Source organism: Loxodonta africana, chromosome 10, assembly GCF_030014295.1.
Source record: "Loxodonta africana isolate mLoxAfr1 chromosome 10, mLoxAfr1.hap2, whole genome shotgun sequence".
Lineage (NCBI taxonomy): Eukaryota > Metazoa > Chordata > Mammalia > Proboscidea > Elephantidae > Loxodonta > Loxodonta africana.
Genome location: NC_087351.1, coordinates 17,873,955 through 17,898,166, shown reverse-complemented (window position 1 = coordinate 17,898,166; position 24,212 = coordinate 17,873,955). Strand labels below are relative to the sequence as shown.

Here is a 24,212-nt window from a genome sequence, read left to right as displayed (position 1 = left end):
CAAGAAAAAAATAAAGACTCAGCAAAAAACAACAACGAATGAGATGAAAAGGCAATATGTAAACTACTCAGCACAAAAAATTAAGTGGGAAAAAGAAACTGTCAACAACACACCAAAAAAAAAACATCAAAATGACAGCACTGTACTCATAAATCATACCCACTTATAATTATGCTGAATGTAAATGGACTAAATGCACCAATAAAAAGACAGAGAGTGGCAGAACGGATTAAAAAAACAGGATCCGTCTATATGCCACCTACAAGAGACACACCTTAGACTTAGAGACACAAACTAAAACTCAAAGGATGGAAAAAATATATCAAGTAAACTACAATCAAAAAAGAGCAGGAGTGGTAATATTAATTTCTGACAAAATAGACTTTCAAGTTAAATCTACCACAAAGGACAAGGAGGAACACTACGTAATGATTAAAGGGACAAAATACCAGGAGGACATAACCATATTAAATATTTGTGCACCCAATGACAGGGCTGCAAGATACATAAAGCAAACACAAACAGCACTGAAAAGTGAGACAGACAGCTTCACAATTATAGTAGGAGACTTCAACACACCACTTTCAGTGATGGAAAGAACATCCAGAAAGAAGCTCAGTAAACACATGGAAGATCTAAATGACACAATCAACCAACTTGACCTCATAAACATATACAAAACCTCCACCCAACAACAGCCAAGTATACTATCTTTTCCAGTGCACATGGAACATTCTCTAGAATAGACCACATATTAGCTTATAAACCAGACCTAAACAGAACCCAAAACATTGAAATATTACAAAGCATCTTCTCTGACCATAAGGTCATAAAGGTAGAAATGAATAACAGGAAAAGCAGGGAAAAGAAATCAAACACTTGGAAACTGAACAATATAATACCCTGCTCAAAAATGACTGGGTTACAGAAGACATTATGGATGGAAAAAAGAAATTCATAGAATCCTATGAGAATGAAAATACTTCTTATCAGAACCTTTGGGACACAGTGAAAGCAGTGCTCAGAGGTCAATTTTATATCAATAAATGCACACATACAAAAAGAATAAAGGGCCAAAATCAAAGAATTATCCCTACAACTTGAACAAATAGAAAGCAACAAAAGAAACCCTTAGACACCAGAAGAAAGCAAATAATAAGGATTAGAGCAGAATTAAATAAAATAGAGAACAGAAAAACAATTCAATGAGTTAACAAGGCCAAGAGCTGATTCTTTGAAAAAATTAACAAAATTGATAAACCACTGGCCAAAATGACAAAAGAAAAACAGGAAAAGAAGCTAATCACCTGAATAAGAAATGAGATGGGCGATATTACAACAGACCCGACTGAAATTAAAAGAATCATATCAGATTACTATGAAAACTTGTACTCTAACAAATCTGAAAGCCTAGAAGAAATGGATGAATTCCTAGAAACACACTACCTACCTAAACTAACACAAACAGAGGTAGAACAGCTAAATAAACCCACAACAAAAGAAGAAATTAAAAAGGCAATTTAAAAACTCCCAACAACAAAAAACAGCCCTGGCCTGGATGACTTCACTGCAGCGTTCTACCAAACTTACAGAGAAGAATTAACAACACTACTACTAAAGGTATTTCAGAGCATAGAAAAGGATGGAATACTCCCAAACTCATTCTATGAAGCCACCATAGCCTTGATACCAAAACCGGGTAAAGACACCACAAGAAAAGAAATTTACAGACCTAGATTCCTCATGAACTTAGATGCGAAAATCCTCAACAAAATTCTAGCCAATAGAATTCAACAACACATCAAAAAAATAATTCACCATGACCAAGTGGGATTCATACCAGGTATACCGGAATGGTTCAACATTAGAAAAACAATTAACCTAATTTTTTTATCATATAAATAAAACAAAAGACAAGAATCACATGATCTTATCAACTGATCCAGAAAATGCATTTGACACAGTTCAACACCCATTCATCATAAAAAGTCTCAGCAAAATAGAAACAGAAGGAAAATTCCTCAGCATAATAAAGGGCATTTATACAAAGCTAACAGCCAACATCATCCTAAATGGAGAGAACCTGAAAGCATTCCCCTTGAGAACAGGAACAAGAAAAGGATGCCCTTTATCACCATTCTTATTCAACATTGTGCTGGAGGTCCTAGCCAAAGCAATTAAGCTAGATAAAGAAATAAAGGCATCCAGATTGGTAAGGAAGAAGTAGAAGTATCTCTATTTGCAGATGACATGATCTTATACACAGAAAACCCTAAAGAATCCTCAAGAAAACTACTGAAACTAATAGAAGAGTTCAGCAGAGTATCAGGATACAAGATAAACATACAAAAATCAGTTGGATTCCTCTACACCAACAAAAAGAACATGAAAGAGGAAATCACCAAATCAATACCATTTACAGTAGCCCCCAAGAAGATAAAATACTTAGGAATAAATCTTACCAGAGATGTAAAAGACCTGTACAAAGAAAACTGTAAGACACTACTGCAAGAAACCAAAAGAGACCTAGATCTACATAAGTGGAAAAACATACCTTGCTCATGGATAGGAAGACTTAACATTGTCAAAATGACTATTCTACCAAAAGTGATCTATAGATACAATGCAATTCTGACCCAAATTCCAATGACGTTTTTTAATGAGATGGAGAAACAAATCACTAACTTCATATGGAAGGGAAAGAGGCTCTGGATAAGTAAAGCATTACTGAAAAAGAAGAACAATGTGGGAGGCCTCACACTACCTGATTTTAGAACCTATTATACTGCCACAGTAGTCAAAACAGCCTGGTACTGGTATAACAACAGATACATAGACCAATGGAACAGAACTGAGAATCCAGACATAAATCCATCCAATTATGAGCAGGTGATATTTGGCAAAGGCCCAAAGTCAGTTCAGTGGGGAAAAGACAGTCTTTTTAAAAAATGGTGCTGGCATAACTGGCAAGGTGCTGGCATATCTGCCAAAAAAAAGAAACAAGACCCATACCTCACTCCATGCGCAAAAAAATCTCAAAATGGATCAAAGACCTAAATATAAAATCTAAAACAATAAAGATCATGGAAGAAAAAAGAGGGACAACACTAGGAGCCCTAATACATGGCATAAACAGTATACAAAACATCCCTAACAATGCACAAACACCAGAAGAGAAACCAGATAACTGGGAGCTCCTAAAAATCAAACACCTATGCTCATTCCGAGGCTTCACAAAAGGGTAAAAAGACTACCTACAGACTGGGAAAAAGTTTTTAGCTATGACATTTCTGATCAGCGCCTGATCTCTAAAATCTACATGATACTGCAAAAACTCAACAACAAAAAGACAAATAACCCAATTTAAAAAATGGGCAAAAGATATGAACATGCACCTCACAAAAGATGACCTTCAGGTAGCTAACAGATACACGAAGAAATGCTCACAATCATTAGCCATTAAAAAAAAGCCATTAGAGAAACACAAATCAAAACTAAAATGAGATTCCATCTCACTCCAACAAAAAAAAACAAAAAGCCAAACCCACTGCCATCGAGTCAATTCCGACTCACAGTGACCCTATACGACGGAGTAGAACTGACCCATAGAGTTTCCAAGGAGCGCCTGGCAGATTAGAACTGCTGACCTTTTGGTTAACAGCCGTAGCACTTAACCACTATGCCACCAGGGTTTCCCACTCCAACAAGGCTGGCATTAATCCAAAAAACACAAAATAATGAATGTTGGAGAGTTTGTAGAGAGACTGGAACACTTATACACTGCTGGTAGGAATGTAAAATGGTACAATCACTTTTAAAATCGATTTGGCGCTTCCTTCAAAAGCTAGAAATAGAACTACCATACGATCCAGTAATCCCACTCCTTAGAATATATCCTAGAGAAACAAGAGCCTTTACACGAACAGACATATGCACACCCATGTTCACTACAGCACTGTTTATAATAGCAAAAAGATGGAAGCAACCAAGGTGCCCATCAACAGATGAACGGATAAATCAATTATGGTATATTCAGACAATGAATACTACACATTCCAAGAACAGTGATGAATCCGTGAAACGTTTCATAACATGGAGGAATCTGGAAGGCATTATGCTGAGTGAAATTAGTCAGTTGCAAAAGGACAAATTTTGTATGCGACCACTATTAAATGAACTCAAGAAAGTTTAAACAGAGAAGAACATATTCTTTGACAGTTACGAGAGCGGGGAGTGAGAGGGGTATTCACTAATTAGATAGTAGACAAGAACTATTTTAGGTGAAGGGAAAGACATCACACAATACAGGCAAGGTCAGTACAGCTGGACTAAACCAAAAGCAAAGAAGTTTCCTGAATCAACTGAATGCTTCCAAGGCCAGTGTAGCAGGGGCACGGCTTTGGGGACCATGGTTTCAGGGGACATTTAGGTCAACTGGCATAACAAAATCTATAAAGGAAAACATTCTGCATTCCATTTTGGGGAGTGGCATCTGTGGTCTTAAACACTAGCAAGCGGCCATCTACAATGCATCAATTGGTCTCAATCCACCTGGAGCAAAGGAGAGTGAAGAACACCAAAGACACAAGGTAATTACAAGCCTAAGAGACAGAAAGGGCCACATAAATCAGAGACTACATCAGCCTGAGACCAGAAGAACTAGTTGGTACCTGGCTACAACTGATGACTGCCCTGACAGGGAACACAACAGAGAACCCCTGAAGGAGCAGGAGAGCAGTGGGATGCAGACCCCAAATTCTCTTAAAAAGACCAGACTCAATGGTGAGACTAGAAGGACCCTGGAGGTCATGGTCCCCAGACCTTCTGTTAGCACAAGACAGGAACCATTCCCAAAGCCAACTCTCCAGACAGGGATTGGACCGGGCTATAGTTTTTTTTTTTATAGGATAGAAAATGGTACTGGTGAGGAGTAAGCTTCTTGAATCAAGTAGATGCATGAGACTATGTGGGCAGCTCCTGTCCGGAAAGGAGGTGAGAAACCAGAGGGGGGCCGAAGCTAGCTGAATGGACACAGAAATAGAGGATGGAGAGAAGGAGGGTGCTGTCTCACTAGGAGGAGAGCAACTAGGAGTATATAGCAAGGTGTACATAAATTTTTATATGACTGACTTGATTTGTAAACTTTCACTTAAAGCACAATAAAAATTAAAAAAGAATGTGTCTGCATGCACACTTTTTATGCAATCCCAGATGACTGGACCAGATGATAGTTCACTTTTCAAGTGAGCTCTTAGTTTCTCCATTGATATAATGAGGTAACTAGACTGTACGGTCCCTTGCAGCCCTGTGACTTTGAGGTTTTTCAAGGGTACTCAAACATCGAAATGAGCTGTGAACGGAAATCTGTAGGCTTTCTGTCGTGGGACACTGTTAGGAAATACCTCGATTTCAGATATCTTCAGAAACCAAAGTGATTCCGAAACGCTATTCTGAAGAGCATTAGATACTCAGAAGGTTAAAGTAAAATGAGATGCGTGGTAGGATAAATTTAGGAAACAATGTTAAATGTATTTCTTTACTGCGTGACTTCCCAAATCTAATGTGTATCTGCCCCCCTCCCCAAAAAAAAACCCCACTGCCGCTGAGTAGATTCCAACTCATAGCAGCCCCATAGAACTGCCTCACAAGGTTTCCAAGGAGCAGCTGGTGGATTTGAACTGCCAACCTTTTGGTTAGCAGCCAATCTCTTATCAACTGCACCACCACTAATACTCCATTGCGTATTAGTTTAGTAGGAATATCCAAGTGGTGGACTCCCTCAGGAAGCAGTCTCTCAGACAAGGACCTAGATGGAGACAGTTCATGTTGGAGGTGATTACAGGAATCACAAATGAGGGTGGGAAAACTGAGATAAGGAAGTGAAAAATGGCTACGTAGCTATGTTACTGAACAAGTTACTGCTATGGTTGACCAGGGCTTGATCCTGCTGTAACCAACTGAAAAACTACTAGGAAGTGGCTTCCAAATTGGCCCACTGATGGCGGGGAGGCCTGTGTCTCCCAATGGTTGAAGGTTACCCTGAGGGTGTGAACTCTGTCATACTTCCGGGTAACACCTGCAGGCAGCCCAGAACTTCCAAGGTGCTGAAGAAAGCCCTCAGGCAAAGAAAGAGCAGTTTAAGGTGGAAAGCTATCAATAAGCCAGAAACATCTACCACAGCTGAATTCAGAGATGAGCTGCAGAGATGATGTGTAGGGAGCAACCCATTAGCTGCAGTGTATAGGTATGTGGGAAACCCTGGTGGTGTAGTGGGTAAGTGCTATATGGCTGATAACCACCAGACGCTCCTTGGAAACTTTATGGGGCAGTTCTACTGTCCTTTAGGGTCGCCATGAGTTGGAATTGATTCGGTGGCAATGGGTTTGGTTTCCTGGTGTATGTGGAGGAAGGAGGGAAGAGGGGTCAACATTTTTTAAACTCAAAACACTTTCTGGCCTCAAATCACTTTATTCCATGGAGTCTCCCAGCAGATGTGACTCTAAACCAAAACCCCATTGCCGTCGATTCCCATTCATCATGACCCTATAAAACAGAGTAGAACTGGCCCACAGGGTTTCCAAGGCTGTAATCTTTACAGAAGCAGGCTGCTGATCTTTCTGCCATGGAGCAGCTGGTGGGTGCGAACCACCAACCTTTTGGTTCACAGCCGAGCACTTAGCCACTGCACCACCAGGGCTGCTTATGTGACTCTGAAACTCCTTTATCTATGAAGCCTTTGTCTCTGGGGCAATGCTATTACAAATGACACAATGCCAGTTATTTGCAATCTTGGTAACATTAGATCTCTTCAGGCTTTATTTTCTACAATCACAATAGAAAAGATCAGAATATACACCAATAAGCTCCTGTCATGTCTGGGGTAGAAACTAGGGCACTACATTTCACATGGTGCCAGGCATGAGGTCAACACAAACATGAAAAAAAAAAAGCAAAGAGCAATTTACCTCCAAAAGAGGTTGCCATCTGAAGTGATGCATGTCAGAGGAGGGACAGAATGTTCAATGTGTTGTTGGAACCATTACAAGGAGTCGCCATCTGCCATCCGGTGCCATCTCCAGCTTCCTTTAACCATCTGCACACCTGCTCAGGCATGTCACACTAGGGAAGGCATGCCTACGCCATCATTAATGCTGTGGCAATAAAAACAAAAGCTCAAGAAACAGCTCTGGGGCCTCTGAAACTATTACTTCCTTGTATTGGGAATCTGCCTCCATGAAGAAACATATGGAGAAGAGATTGATAACCTAAAGCTTAGATCTACACAGGACTGAAGTTGCTCTGTGATCTGAATTTTTAGACTACCAGGTCATACGTAGAAAATCAGCAAATTGTTAAGAGAATAGCGTAGCAAATGCTAAACAGAACCTAATCTGGAATGCATTATGTATATTTTCATTTTGAAGCCTGATCGATCCAAGAATTACTTCTTCTCTACCCTCATTCAGATTTCACATCCAGACCCTCTTTTTCCAGGAAAGCGAAAACAAATCCATCCAAAACTAATTATGGAGAAGTGCCCGTAGCAACTGCTCAAAGCAATCACTTCTCCTAGAGACCCTTGAATGAGAGTGTACAGCTTGACTGTACCAGTTCTTTAGACCCTCATGAGCCTTGCCTTAAAAATAACTGAAAGATTTCTTTTAACTTGGGGATTATAAAGATACCAAAAGACACACTGTTAGTGAGAACTCACTGAATACATTATATGCAGTGACATATACTTAGCCTTTTCTAATTCGTTAAGTAGATAAACCTACAGAGAAGCAATATGGCACAGCGGTACGAGCCCTGAGGTCAGACCGCCAGGGTTCACCTAGCTGCACCATGTACCAGCTGTGTGACCTTGACCAAATCACATAAGCTCTAGGAAACTCAGTGCCTTCATATATAAAGTAAATGAAATGCAGGTAAATGGAAATGCATGTAATTACATGAAAAGTATTTGCCATAGTATCTGGAACATAATAAGAGCTTAAAAATGTTAGCTACTGTGATTGGCTGAAAAATTGTCCCCCTCCAAATTATCATGCCCTATTTCCCTGGATCCTGAAAATGTTAACTTATAGGAGATGAACATCTTCGCAAATGTGATTAAACATCTTGAGATGGAAAGGTTATCTGGATTATGGGTGGCGGGGGCCTAAACACAATCACATGTATCTTGATAAGAAGGAGGCAGGGGGAGATTGCCACACACAGCAGAGAAGGCAATACAAAAACGGAGCAGAGAGAGATTTGAAGTTGCTAACCTGAAGACTGAAGTGATGTGTCCTCAAGCCCAGGAATGCCAGCAGTCACCAGAAGCTGGAAGAGGCAAGGAACGGATGGATCCACCCCCCAGAGTTTCCAGAGGAAGTATGATGCTGAGAACACCTCAGTTTTTTGCCCATTGATACTGATTTCAGATTTCTCAGCTTCCGAAACCAACAGATGATGTATGTTTCTTCTTTGAAGCCATGAAATTTGTGGTAATCCATTACAGCCGCCACGGAAAATGAATGCATTATTGTTATATATTTGTATTGACTATCTTTTGCTGCATAGCAAAACTTAGTGGCTTAAAACTACAAAGATTATCTCACAGTTTCTGTAGGTCAGGAATACAGGTATAGCTTAGCTACGTGCCTCTGCCTCACTGCCTCTCACAAGGCTGCAATCAAGGTGACGGCTGGGGCTGTTGTCTCATCTGAAGGATTGAATGAGGAAGAGCCACGCTCACTCCCGTGGTTGCTGGCAGGATTCATTTCTTCACCAGTTGCTAGACGGAAGGCTTCAGATCTTCACTGGCTGTTGGCCAGAGGCTGCCCTCAGTTCCTTGCCACGTGGGCCTCTCCATAGGGCAGCTCACAACATGGCAGCTGGCGTCATCAAAGGGAGCAAGAGAGAGATCAAGAAAGAGAGAAGAGACAGAAGTCAACATCTATTTAACCTAATCTCAGAAGTGATATCCCATTACTTCTGCAGTATTCTCTTTGTTAAAAGTGAGTCATCGGGTCCAAGACCATTCGCTACCCAGTGTAATTATCTGCACAGTCAGAATCATGTTTTTTGATAGCTGTCCTGGCTCTTCATCACCTGTTGATCCTTTTTTTAAATATTAAACTGATCAAATTTACATTGGTCTAGGTATTGTGCAATGCAGGAATGCTAAAAAAAAAAAAAAAAATCCTCAGTCTTTCAATCTGCAAATGCTCCAAGCTCAGACTTTAAAAAGAAATTATCAACCGTATTTCTATAGTTTTACATCTGTTTCCATGTGTTCCTGTGTAACTCCTCCAATTCTTTAAAAAAAAGTGTGCTAAGTAGTTGCCTGGGAATGACTTATTCTACCTGCTACTACTATGGTGAGAATTCTTCTAGATTTCCTTGCATTTGGCAAAAGGAGAGCAACTTCCAGCCCAGAACATCTCTGTTAGATCTCAAGGAGCACTCCCTGTGTCTATCACACGTCTCTCCCCAGCCCCAGAATCAACGGTAGACTTCAAAACTGTCCTTTAGCTTCATTAACAATTTGCTGTTTGACTGTTCACACCACTGAGATCAAAGATCATAGAATCTTTGAGCTGAAAAGTATTAAATTTATCTCATCGAATCCTTTGACAGAAAAACTCAGATTTCTCTCTGACATCCCCTGATATTTTCGGTGCTAATTAGAGTCAGAGTTAAGAGCAGAGCCTACTTTCTCCATTCCCAATGAAGTGTGTATGTGTGTGTGTGTTGCTCATTATGCCACTGCTTTTGTATACTAATTAGTTCTCAAGTACACAAAAGGTACTCAGAAATGTTTGTAAACAACATCGAATCCATGCTAGAACCTAAATAATTTCCAAAACATAAAATTCTGATGGAAATGAGGTTCGTGTTTGAACTTAGCCACAACTGAGCACTAAATCTTTGCTTGGCTTCTTGTCCTGGTATCAGTCAAGGTCTAGTCAGAAAACAGAAACCACACAGTAATTTGAACAGGAAAGTTTTAATATAAAGAATTATTAACTATTCACAGGGAGTGATTAGCTACCAAGAGGGGGTAAAAGAGAACTTTAAAGACTACTTTAGGTGTAAGTGAAAGAACCCTAGGAAGTAAAAAATTGTAAAGAGCCCCCCCTTCCCAATGCTGGGAGTCAGTCCTTGTTGGATGGCAGAGAAGTCGTTAGGTTGCCCTCCACCACAGCAGGCCCAACAACATTGGGCCAAGGCTGGTGGGCAGGGAACCACCACTAGGTTGCCAAGGAAACTCGCTAGGAAGCTGCCAGCAGGGGCTGCTGTTGAATTCACTGGGAAGCTCTCTGAGGTGCCCACAGAACTCACCAGGAAGCTGCCTACAGGGGATGCTGTTAAGCTCACTGGTAAGCCAGCTGGGGCTCCTGCAGAGCTTGCCAGGAAGCTGCCTGTAGGTGGTACCACTTGCTGGGGTAACTCTACTAGGTATCCTGGAACAGACCAGCCAAGCACAGCAGGAACAAGTAGAGAAGGAAAAAGCACATCGGAGCCAGTAAGAAAAGTCTCTTCCCCTTGCAGGATTCCTGTATTGTCCTCTATTGACAAAATTTAACGTGGTACCAGCTGGTAAAGAATTATTTACCAGATTCCGCTATCAAGCACAGCAATAAACTGTGGATTTGGAGCTGAGGCAATAAATCAATAACTGGCACACTCTCTTCATCAGTGATAAGACACCTGCTATAGTCTCTTTTATAGTCTCAGCTCTGCTAGCCTGCTAACACCCCGGGGGTGACTACCGCATTTTTATGCAAATAATGCACACCTCCTAGTTTTGTTTGCCAACCACGCCCTCCCCCGCCCCCCGGGTAATTTCATAACTGTGCTATGATAATCTTTCTTTACAGCAACATGTTAAAAAAAAAAAATTGGCATAGCTGGGTTTAGGAGAATACCTGGGGGGAGGGGAGGAGTAAGGAAGGGTGTGGTTGAAAAACAAAAGTAGAAGGCGTGCATTATTTACATAAAAATGCAGTAATCTCTGCTCCAGGTGGTCTGGGGGCTGGAAGAGCTGGGGCTGGTCAAATCTCCCTTTCCTCAGGTAGTCTCAAGATCTCTCTATGTGGTCTCTCACGTGCTCTCTCCAGCACGGGAACCTCAGAGTAGTTGGACTTTTTACGTGGTGCCTCAGAGCTCCAAGGGTGAGTGTTCCAAAAGTGAGCATTCTAAGAGGCCTGGACTGAAGCTACAGGCTTCTCATGACTTCACCTCAGAAATTCCATTACATCACTTCTACCACCTTCTTTTGGTCAAGCAGATCACTAAGGCTAGTCAAATTCAACAAAAGGGGAACCAGACCACACTTCTCAGTGGGAGGAATAGCAAAGGAAGTGGGTCATCTTTAATTTACCACATAAGGGAATGCAACAGGACAACTGGATAGGCAATTGAGGGGAAAAAAAGGAAGGATAAAAGAATCATTACCTCACACCATACACAAATATAGCTATTATGTACGTTAACAATATGAAAAGAAAGAAGTAAACCAATAAAAGATTTAAAAGAAAAAGGTTTTATATGCATGTGGTATGTTGAAAGGACTAGACTTGGTAATACAAAATAGTGAAATAGCTCTTTTTCCTTAAATCACTACTCTTCGAAACTGCTCTGCCACATTACCATTCCCACTTCTGAATACTGTCTCAGGAAGATCTTGGAGCTTTTCACATAATTTTCAGACATTTGGACAGTTCAGGCATTAAACAATTCAATCCTATCTAAATCAAAACTTCAATCTCCCATCCAATGTACAGCTGTCCTTTCCTGGCTTGGGCCTGATCACCAGGACAGGAGGCACCCCAGTCTGCTGTTTCAGTATTCCTTTCCTTGCCCTTCCGCTCCTTCTGTCACTTACTATACTGCCACTGGGATTCTCCAGGGGGAGAAGAGGGAAGAGGAGATAGGTCTTACCTGATGTTCTCCCCATCACAGCAAATGACCAAATGCTGGATCTGTCTTTTGTAAGATGTTTTCATGGCATCTCCAACATTGTAATATAACCTGGCAGGGACTGATCTCACAACTATTTCTCCACTCCTGCTTCTTCAACAGGCTCCACACTGACTCTTTCCACAGGAGTCCACATGGCCTGGCCTAGCCAAACTCAGAAAGTGAAGTCATCTTTTCTCCTCCACCTTTGCAGGCAGATAGATTTTTCCCCGCAAGAGTAATACACCCAATTTCTCTGCCACCAAAATTTCATGGGATATTGGTCAAGCAGTCCCAGGAACAGGGACCTCTTCAAAACACCACACTTTATTTTCCTGAAGGTACATGGGCGCAGGGAGGGTAGGGGTCCTCACTTGGTTTGAGTGAGAGAAACACCTTTCTCAGAGAAAAGCAACTGCATATTTGTCTAGACTACTCTCTTAAAAATTCTCAATTTACCAAAAAAAAAAAAACTTCATATACTCTTTCGTATCCATCGCCTCCTTCTAGACCACAGTCCAGATACCCAGAACTTCAGAATTCCCTGCCCAGTAGTCCCAAGCTCATTTCCAGGGCCTGCCTATGTCTTTTTCCCAGGACAGTACCCTGGAGCAAAGAATGGGTCAACAATGTCCTCTCTCTTGGGCCTGAGGGGCAGCCAAGAGGCAGCTGTCAGGATTTAGGGGACAAAGCACGGTTGTGTGGGCTGGGGATTCCACAAGACTCTTCCTGATCCAAAGCAAAGCCAGGAGTGGGAAGGGAAGGGGAGTAAACCACAGGCTGGCTCCCACAAATACTGGGGGCAGGCCTGCCTGAACGTAATTGCATCAGCCTTCTCTACCAAAGAGTTTTCCCAATGCTGGAAATCTCTTCCAACCTCATGTTGACCTAACCGCACTTCCCTTCCTTTGAATTGGGCTTTACTGAAACAGAAAACAACTGTTTTATGAAGGCTACAGACCACTGACAAGAACACAAATAACAAATGTCATCCTGTCTCAGATACCACAAGAGGCCAATGCCTTTGCCAGTCTAAAAGCCGTTTGATGGCTGAATTCCAGCCAAAATCTTGAGGCCAGTTAATTCAACAATGCCTTTTACTGTCATTCTTTGCTACTATCCAAAGCTTAAGGCCATATGTCCTTTCTTGTACTCTGACTCCACTTTTATACTGTGAGTCTTCACCCCAGATCGACCAATGACAAACACATCAATCCTTGTCATGGTTCCCAGGGGCATACCCATTTTTTGTCAACTTTCCCTGATTTTCCACTTTTTCCCAGAATACTCCCCCTACCTACTTGTTTCTACCTCCCAATTAGGTTGGTAGCTCATTGTTTCACTGCTCATATAATAAGGGGAGGGACACACATCACATCTTTGTCTATACTGCTGCCTTCAGATTACTACCCCTTCACCTTTCTATAAAAACACCTTCATTGAGTGTTACACCAGCTGCCTGTAGCTCCCACTCTTTTCCTTGTCATTGCAACTATTACTTCCTATTTACTACCTGTACTTATTACATATTTGGGCAACTGGCTCATACTTAATGGTTAAGGTTATATGTCAGCGTGGCTGTACCATGATTACCAGTGGTTTGGCAGTGATGTAATGATGTAATCTGGCCATTGTGTAATAATATAATCATCTTCCATTTTGTGACTTGATGTGAACAGTCAATTAGTTGAAAAGGGAGTTTCCTTGGGGGTGTGGCCTGCATCTATTACATATGGATGTTCTGGAAAAGCCATTCTCTTGCTCTGGATCCTGCACCTGACCTCTGGTTCTTGGGACTTGAGCTAGCAGCCTGCTGAATTGCCTGCCGATCTTGGGATTCATCAGCCTCCATAGCCTGTGAGCCAGTGGCCTGCCATCTTACCTGCCAATTCTGAATTCACCAGCCTCTGCAGCCCATGAGCCAGTAGCCTGCCATTTGATCTGCCTATCTTGGGTTCATCAGCCTCTGCAGCTACATGAGTCAGGAAAAGCCTCCAGCCTGACGCCTGACCCATAGACTTGGAACTTGCCAGCCTCTACAACCACATGAGACATTTCCGCGATAAATCTCTATATATATATTTTTTGTTTTTCTAGAGAACCCAGCCTAAGACACTTACTATCTTTCTTTCTTCTCTAGTTTTGTCATCATTCTAGGTAAATCTGATATCTGTGTGGACAATTCATCTGATATCACAGTTCCTTGGATTTCCAGTTTATTTCAACAATTTACTTCTATGTTCGAATCTAGTTCTTTAACATTTCGTAGAACCATTCTGTCTCCTAAATGTAAGCCCTGATATACACTCCCTACCTGCAGCGGACTAACTTGACAGTCTTCTTATTCCTTACTCTTACTATCTCTATTCTTATGCCTCATCAATACCTCCAAACTTTTAATCCCTCACTTCCCCCAGTCTGTCTGCCCCACCTATCAAATCTCTTGATTAGACCTCCTGCTTCTAGTCACCCTCCAATAATCTTTATAAAACAGAAATCTGATTGTGTAACTTTCCTGCTTAAAATTCTTCAAAAGCTCTTCATAATTTTTAGAAATTTCAAATTCCTTAAGCAAAGTCTTTCATAATTTGCCTTTGACTGACCATTCCAGCCTCATTCCCCGGCCCAGCACACACCCTGCACTCAAGCTTTGCTGAACTAGTTTCCATTCCACCCATCTAGCTACATGCAATGTCCTTCTTTCCTACCTCATCTTGATTAACTCGACCTAGATAAGTTTTTTTGTTGTTGTCAAACTTTTTATTTTAAGATACTTGTAGATGCACATGCAGTTGTAAGAAATCAGGTAGAGATCCCTGTACCCTTTACCCAATTTCCTACAATGGTAACATCCTTCAAAACTGTATTATGATCTCAGAACCAGGACTGACACTGAGACAGAACAGTTTCATCACCACAAGGATCCCTCATGTTGCCCTTTTATAATCAAACCCTCTTCCTTCCCACTCCTAGGCCCTCCTTAACCCGTAAAAAAAAAAAAAAAAAAAAATTTTTTTTATTAATGTGGCAACCATTATTCTGTTCTCCATTTCTATAACTTTGTCATTTAAAGAATATTTGTAATGATATAGTATATACTCTTTTGGGATTGGCTTTTTTCACTCAATATAATTTCCTGGAGTATCATCCAGGTTCTTACATGTATCAATAATTCTTTTCTATTCCATGCTATGGATGTACCAGTTTGTTTACCCATTCACTCAGTAAATGACATCTGGGTTGTTTACAGTTTTTTTGTTTTTGATTTTTTCCTATTGTAAATAAAGCTGCTATAAACATTTCCGCGATGGCTTTTGCATGAACGTTAAGTTTTCATTTTTCTGGGATAAATGTCCAAGAGTCCGATTCCTGGATCATATGATCTGGGCATATTTAGTTTTTTAAGAAACTGTCACATTGTTTTTCCAGAGTGATGGGCTGTTTACATTCCCACCAGCAATGCATGAGTGATGACAGTTTTTCTACATCCTTGCCAGAATTTGGCATTGTTATTATTTATTTTAGCCATTCTATAAATATGTGCTGATATCTCACAAAAACCATTACATTAACGTCTCATGATGTTGAACATTTGTATAGCCTCTTCAGTGATACGTCTCTTCATACATTTTCTTACTGGATTTTTTGTTTTACTGCTGAGTTTTGAGAGTTCTTTATATATTCTCAATACTAGTCCTCTGTTTGATATGTGCTTTACAAATATTTTCTCTCAGTCTGCCTTTTTATCCTGTTAACTGGGTCTTCCATGGTAAAAAAAAAAAAAAAAAAAAAAAGTTTTTAATTTTGATAAATTCTAATTTATCGAATTATCCTTTTATGGAACATGCTTTTGGTGTCAAATCTAAGCAAGAGTTCTTTGCATAGCCCTAAACCCAAAGATTTTCTTTTTTTTTTCCTAAAAGTTCTACAGTTTTACATTTAACTCCAAGATCCATTCTGAGTTAATTTTTATATAGGCAGGAGACTTAGGTCAAAGTTCATTTGTTTGCCTAAGGATGTGTAATTGTTCCAGCACTATTTGTTGAAAAGGCTATCTTTCCTCACCTTTGTCAAAAATAAGTTGGGCATATTTGTATGTATCTATGTCTGGGCTCTCTATTCTACTCCATTAATTCATCCCTCCACCAGCACCACACAGTCTTAATTACTGTAGCTATAGAATAAGTCTCGAAATCAAATTGACTGATTGATTACTCCCATTTTTTTCTTTTTCAAAATGGTTTTAGCTATTCTTGCTCCTTTTCCTTTCCATATAAAGTTTAGAATGATTTTATCTATTTATCTAGAAAAGCATCTTGCTAGGATTTTCATAAGAAGTGCATTAAACTTATGTATCTATTTAGAGAAGAACAGCATCCTTACCTTGTTAAGTCTTCCAATCTATAAAGATGGTATGTCACTCCATCTATTTAGATGTTCTTTGATTTCCTTCATCCGCATTTTGTAGTTTTTAGCACACAAGTCCTGTATATATTTTGTGAGATTTACACTTCAGTGTTTATTTTTCTTTTTTTCAATGACTCCATATAGTGTAGTATTTTTAATTTTTGTGTCCGTGTGTCCTTGTGCTCATTGTCGTTGAGTCAATTTCAGCTCACAGCAACCCTACAGGACAGAGTAGAACTGCCCCATAGTGTTTCCAAGGAGCAGCTGGTGGATTTGAACTGCTGACCTTTTGGTTAGCAGCTGAGCTCTTAACCACTCCGCCACCAGGGCTTCATTGTTAGTATACAGAAGTACAGTTGATTTTTGTATTTTGATCTTTTGTATCCTGTGACCTTGCTGAATTTACATAACAGTCCTAGGAGCTTTTTGGTTTTGTTTTTGTAGATTTCTTGAAATTTTCTACATAGAAAATCATGTCACTGGCAATAAGAATAGTTTTATTTTTTCCTTTCTAATCTGGATGCCCTTTTTTTTTTTTTTGTCTTGCCTGATTACACTGGCTAGAACTTCCAGTACTACATTTAATAAAAGTGGTGGGAGCAGACATCCTTGCCTTGTTCTTGATCTTGGGGGAAAAAATATTCAATCTTTGACCATTAAGTATAATGTTAGCTATAGGTACTTTTTTTTTTTATATAGGTACTTTGTAGATGCTGTTTATCAAATTGAGGAAGTTGCACCCTACTCATATTTTTCTGAAAGTTTTTATGCTGAGTAGGAGTTGAATTTTGTCAAGGACTTTTTTTTTATACTGATTGATATGATAGTGTGATTTTTCTTCTTTACCTTATTTATAGGCGGATTATATTGACTTTTGAATACTGAATTAGCTTTGCGTCACTGGAAAAAATCCCACTTGATCATGATGTTCAATTATTTTTATATATTGCTGAATTATATTTGTTAATATATTACTAATACATTGATTTTTTGCATCTATATTTGTCAAATGTTTTGCATCATACTTATTTTGCATCTATATCCATGCCCTTTGGCTAGAAAGAGCAAATTTTTGTTGGGTCTTTTTTGTCAGTACCCATTGGTATTTCTAGGTTGCTGGTTTCTTCAGCTCCAGAAAGGAACATAAAGATAACCCAGAGAACTCACCACCCTGTTCCTTCTTGGATCTCTAGTCAATCTGCCTTCTTCTCTCCACTTTTCACAGTCTTTTTATGTTTGTTTATATATAATACCCATGGTTTCCAGTTGTACTTAGCACGAGGAATAGGGGAAAGTACAACTACTCCATCTTCCTAGTCACTGCATAATTTTAAAAATATGTATTATTTTTGAAATTAGAGAAAGTAAAAGAAGTTTTTTTGAAAGACTTGGTTCAAACATAAATTGTTCCAAAGTCTTTCCTAGTCCCTCAAGCCTGGGTTAGGGTCCCATCCTCTATGTGTTCTAAGATCACCTATTCTGAATTCAGAATTATACTGTTTTGTAAATGCCTGTCTATCTGTCTGCCCCACTAAACTTAAAGTTTGTGAACAGTGCAGACATTATCTTATTTGATGTTGAGTTCCCAGTACCTAGAATAGTGTCTGCTATGTAACTGGTGATCAATAAATAAATTTGTTGAATAGCTATCATTTTCCTATTCAAAAATCTTGAGGAGCTTACTAGAACTTTCACAGGAATGTTCACATTCAGTTTGTTATTGAATTGAAGACTGTAATCAGGCCCACTTACCTCTAGAAACCAATCTCCCACCAACTATCCTATATAAGTCCTTTCTTCAATCAAAATGATCATCTTACTTCCAGAACCCTCCCACTAGTCCAGATAATGGCATGAGTAGAAAGATCTTATCCTTGTTTTATCTCCATCTTTTCTAGACTCCTCTCTCTAACCTCCTGGACATAATTTTCCACAGCATTTTTAAACAGTAACCATCTTTGACATATTTCTTTTTTTTTTTTTTTAAATATATCATTATCCACAGGGTTTCCAAATCCATAAGCTCCATGCAAGCAGGAGCCATGTCTTTTTGTCCTTCACACACTGCACACTGCCTTGCATATATTAGGTACTCAACAGATATTGGTTGTTGAAGAAAAATTAAAATTTGGAGTGTTTTCAAAATTTACAATAAGGAAGGAAAAGGAAAGATATTTCACAAATAAAAGGAAGTCAGCACAATAGAGTAAGAGGAACAAAGAAAACGTCAACACCCAAAAAAAGCAATACAAAATGACAGCAATAAACTCACACCTATTGATAATTACACTGAACATAAATGGTTTAAATGCATGCACGAAGAGTCAGAGAGTAACAGAATGGACAAAAAAAACATGATCCATTCAATATGTTGTCTAAAACAGACATACCTTAGACACAAAGACATAAATATATTAAAAACCACAGAATGAAAAAAACGTACCAAGCAAACAGCAACCAAAAAAGAACAGGAGAGGCAATACTAATCTCAGAAAAAAATAGACTTTAAGGCAAAATCCACCGTAAAAGACAAGGAAGGACATTATATAATGATTAAAGGGACATTCTACCATAGTGACAAAACCATAATAAATCTCTGTACACCCAGCAACAGGGCTCCAAGATATATAAAACAAACTCTAATGGCACTGAAGAGAGAAACTGACAGTTCATCAATAATGGTAAAGGACACTTGGTAAAGGACTGAACTTGGTAAAGGACTCTTGGTAAAGGACAGAACATCTGAAAAGAAACCCAGCAAAGATACTGAAGATCTTAAGGCCACAATCAACCATCTTGACTTCATAGACATATACAGAACACTCCACCCAATATCAGCAAAGTATACATTCTTTTCCAATGCACACGTAGCATTCTCCAGAACAGACCACATCTTAGGCCACAAAGCAACCTTCTACAAAATCCAAAATGCTGAGATAATACAAAGCATCTCTCCGATCACAATGTCATAAAAGTAGAAACTAATAACAGGAAAAGCAAGGGAAAATATATCATATACCTGGAAACTGAATAACACCTTGCTTAAAAACTGGGTAATAGAAGAAATCAAATACGGAATTGAAAAATTTCTAGAGTCAAATGAGAATGAAAATACATCATACCAAAACCTATGGAACACAGCCAAGGCAGTACTGAGATTAATTTATAGCAATAGGCACACCAATAAAAAAGAAGAAAGGGACAAAATCAAAACATTAGTCCTACAACTCGAACAAATAGAAACAGAACAGCAAAAGAAACCCACAGGTACTATAAGAAAGGAAGTAATAAAGATAAAAGGAGAAATAAATGAAATAGAGAACAGAAAAACAATAGAAAGAATCAACAAAACCAAAAGTTGGTTCTTTGAAAAGATCAACAAAATCAACAAACCACTGGCCAAATAGACAAAAGAAAAACAGGAGAGGAAGCAAATAACCCAAATAAGAAATGAACAGGGGACATTAAAATAGACTCAACTGAAATATAAATGATCATAAGAAAGTACTATGGAAAATTGTACTCAAGCAAATTTGAAAACCTAGAGGAAATGGGAAAATGTCTACAAATACATTACCTACCCCAACGAACACAAACTGATGTCAAAAATCTGAACAGAGCCATAACGAGAGAAGAGATCGAAAAGGAAAAAAAAAACCAAAAAACTTCCAACAAAGAAGTCCTGGCTCAGGTGGCTTTACTAGAGAATTCTACTAAACATTCAGAGAAGAGCTTGCATCAGTATCACTCAAACTATTTCAGAACAAAGAAAAGGAAGGGATACTTCCAAATTCATTCTATGAAGCCAGCATAATTCTGATATGAAAACCAGGCAAAGACACCACAAAAAAGGAAAATTACAGACCGATATCTCTCATGAACAGAGATGCAAAAAATTCTCAACAAAATTCTAGCCAATAGAATTCAGCACCATATTAAAAACGAAAATACAATACACCACAACCAAGTCGGATTCATACCAGGTATGCAAGGATGGTTCAACATTAGAAAATCAATCAATGTAATCTACCACATAAATAAAAGAATCACGTGATATTTCAATCGATGAAGAAAAGGTATTTGACCAAGTCCAACACCCATTCCTGATAAAAACTCTGAATAACGTAGGAATAGAAGGGAAATTCCTTAACATAATAAACAGCATAAAAAAAAAAGCATACAAACCATAATTAACAATACACAAACAGCAGAAGATAAGCTAGAAAACTGGGATCTTCTAAAAATTAGACACTTATGCTCATTAAAAGACTTCACCGAAAGAGTGAAAAAAGAACCTACAGGCTCAGAAAAAATTTGGGGCTATGACATAGCCAACGAAGATCTAATCGCTAAAATCTACTGGAAAATCTAACACCTCTACAATAAAAAGACAAATAATCCAATCAAAAATAGGCAAAGGATATGAACAGACACTTCGCCAAAGAAGACATTCAGGTGGCTAAGAGACACATGAGGAAATGCTCCTGATCACTAGCCATTAGAGAAATGCAAATCAAAACTACAATGAGATACCATCTCACCCTGACACTACTGGCACTAATCAAAAAACAGAATATAACAAATGTTGGAGAGGTTGCAGGGAGATTGGAACTATCATGCACTGCTGGTGGGAATGCAAAATGGTACAACCATTTTGGAAAACAATACTTATCCTCAAAAAGCGAGAAATAGAAATATCATATGATCCAGCTATCCCACTCCTAGGAATATATCCTACAGAAATAAAAGCTGTCACTCAAATAGACATATGCACACTCATATTCATTGCAGCATTATTCACGACGGCAAAAAAGATGGACACAACCTAAGTGCCCATCAACAGATGAATGAATAAACAAACTATGGTACATATGGTACATACAATATTACAAAATGATCAAGAACAATGATGAATCTGTGAAACATCTCACAATATGGATAAGTTTAGAAGGCATTACGTTGAGTGAAATAAATCAATCAAAAAAGGACAAATACTGTATGAGAACACTACTATAAAAACAAATGAAAATGTTCCCACACAGAGAGAAACAATCTGATGGTTATGAGGAAGGGGAAGGGTGGGAAGGAAAAAACACTAACTAGATAGTAGGTAAGTCTGATTTTGTGTAGGACAGCACACAATACTGGGGAAGTCAGCACAACTTGACCAGGGAAAAGTCACGGAAGCTTCACAGACCATCCAAACACCCTAAGAGACAGAGCTACTGGGCTGAGGGTTGGGGACCATGGTCTGAGGGGACATCTAGCTCAATCATCATAACATAGCCTATAAAGAACATGTTCTACATCCTACTGTGGTGAGTAGCAACTGGGGTCTTAAAAGCCTGTGAGCAGCCATCTAAGATATATCTACTTGTCCCATCCCAGCTGGAGCAAAGGAAAATGAAGACCAAAGACACAAGGGAAAGATTAGTCCAAAGGACTAATGGACCACAACTACCACAACCTCCACCAGACTGAGACCAGAAGAACTAGATGGTGCCCAGTTATGACCACTGCCTGCTCTGGCAGAGATCACAATAGAAGTGCCCGGACAGAGCTGGAGAAAAATGTAGAACAAAATTCAAATTCACAAAAAAAAAAAAAACCTGGCTTGCTGGCCTGACAGCCTGGAGAAACCCGAAAGTATGGCCCCTGGGCACTCTTTTAACTCAGTACTGAAGTCACTCCTGAGGTTCACCTTTCAGCCAAAGATTAGACAAGTCTATAGGGCCAACAATAACACTCGTGAGGGACATGTATCATAGTTCAATCATATATATGAGACTAATGGGTACACCAGCCCAAAAGCAACAATGAGAAGGCAGGAAGGGACAGGAAAACTGGATGAATGGAAACAGGGAACCTTGGGTGAAGAAGGGGGGAGTGTTGACACATTGCAGGGTTGGCAACCAATATCACAAAACAATTTGTGTATTAACTGTTTAATGAGAAATTAATTCACTCTGCAAGCTTTTACCTAGATTACAAAATTTCAAAAATCTCAAAAAAAAAAAATTAGAATTTTTGAGAGGACGCAATATTAAACCACAAATTAAGAAAATTGCTTTCTCTATCTAGCTCAGCTCCTTACTCAGTGCAACACAGTGGTAGCTAGTTCAGATCAGTTGGCCTCTCTACTTTTTACTTTCTTCATCAGTAAAATGTTGTTTTTGTTGTTGTGTGCCATCAAGTTGATTCCAACTCATAGCGACTCTATATGACTGAGTAGAACTGCCCCATAAGGATTCCTAGGCTTAATCTTTATGGGAGCACACTGCCAGGTCTTTGCTCCCACAGTGCAGCTGGTGAGATTGAACCATCGATCTTTTGGTTAGCAGCCAAGCACTTAGACATCTTAAAAGATATTTGAGGTTGGTGGTGGTTATGACCAAATGGTGTTTAATAGAATTGTTTTTATCTGTGCGTTTGTTAAAGACAGCTCAAACGACCAGTTTCATAGGTGGAGCAAGTTCACAAGTGAGTTACTAGCTCCACATTAAGTGAGCCTGATTCAAGGTTGGTTATACGGCAGCTGCCCCACAGGACAAGCTTCTTAACATGGGCAACTGGCTCAGGAGGTGCTTGCGTTCCATCCAATAATTCTCAGTAATTGCAACTATCTGCAAAAACTCACTTTTGTCCAAAGATTAGCTTCTCTACAAAATGTCTCAAGAACAAATATTTTAGAAGGGATTATAGCGCAAGGTCTGTTTGCAGAGTCATTTTTTGAAAACAAAACATAGTCAAGATAATTGTGACTGCATACAGGGTCTCCTCCTAAAAGGCAGAGAGTCAAGCATTAGCAATCAAGGGGAGACCGAGTCTGGAGAGCAGCATAAGAGGTGGGGAAAGCTCAAGAAAACCACTTTTGGGGAGTCAGGAAAGGATTCCTTGAAGAAGTGCCATCTAAACAGGACCACGAAAGACCCTACCAGTCTCTAAAAATGTCTTCTATAAAATCACATAATGGACCACAGACAAGGACTTGCTTGACACAAACAAGAAAGAAAAATAAGAAAGTTTAAAAAAAAAAAAAATTATCCAAAATAAGACTTAACTCTAAGCCTATACTCAACAGAACCTAAAGGTGGAGCTTGGGATTCTAGAGAAATACAGTTATAACTTCATAGGAAATCATTTTAGCGGTTTCTGTAGGAGCCAAGGACGAAAGAGAAGCAGATCAATCAGACTAGCTTGGCGTATAAAAGGACCAGTGGGAGTAGATACGATCTGGAATAAAGTGGAGTGAAGAGGGAAGCAATCAGAAAGTTGTTCAGCTCTCTATTTGACATAATTCTAACTCTTGACCTCCGGTATAAGTCAGGCCTGCCATCATGTTATGATATCCACGCAAGCGCAGTGGTTGTCTGCGGCTGCTGGGTCATTATTCCAAGAAATATTATCCAGGAAATCGGGATTTTTAAATGGATTACATCACTAATTCAACTCTCCCCTGAGAAACTTGATAAGTATAGGACAAATGACATGCATTTATAAACAGGAGACATTTAGACCAGTAAGTAGTTTAGTTTCTCTTTGGAGGCCGATTTGTCATTTAGAATGTTTTTGGTAAAATATTTTAAATAATAATTGACTTTCCCTTCACGACCGTATAAAACCTCATGGGATTCACTCCATTGCCTTCCAGGATGTTTGAGATTTCATCACTGGTTTTCTCTTGAATTGGAGAAAATGTTTGTAGCTGTTAGGAACTATTTCATTCTCTGCCCTCCAAAGTCCACGGTGAGAAGAAATTATTTCACATTTATAGGCTCCCCGCTCCTCTCCACAGAGTCTGAAACATTTTTTTTTTTTTTTTTTTTGCTCCTCTCCACAGAGTCTGAAACATATTT

General features: G+C 39.3%; 1 long non-coding RNA gene across 8 annotated transcripts in view; it reads right to left on the bottom strand.

Annotated features, from left to right (window-relative positions):
• The window catches only part of LOC111753002 (uncharacterized), a 308,317-nt gene that overhangs the window by 220,771 nt on the left and 63,334 nt on the right, over positions 1-24,212 (bottom strand). For all 8 annotated transcript variants that reach the window (XR_010323124.1, XR_010323122.1, XR_010323123.1 and 5 more), the window contains exons 2-3: positions 8,271-8,879; positions 6,966-7,151 (exon numbers count right to left, since the gene is read on the bottom strand). This is a non-coding gene — a long non-coding RNA (uncharacterized LOC111753002). The remainder of the gene's footprint in view (positions 1-6,965; positions 7,152-8,270; positions 8,880-24,212) is intronic.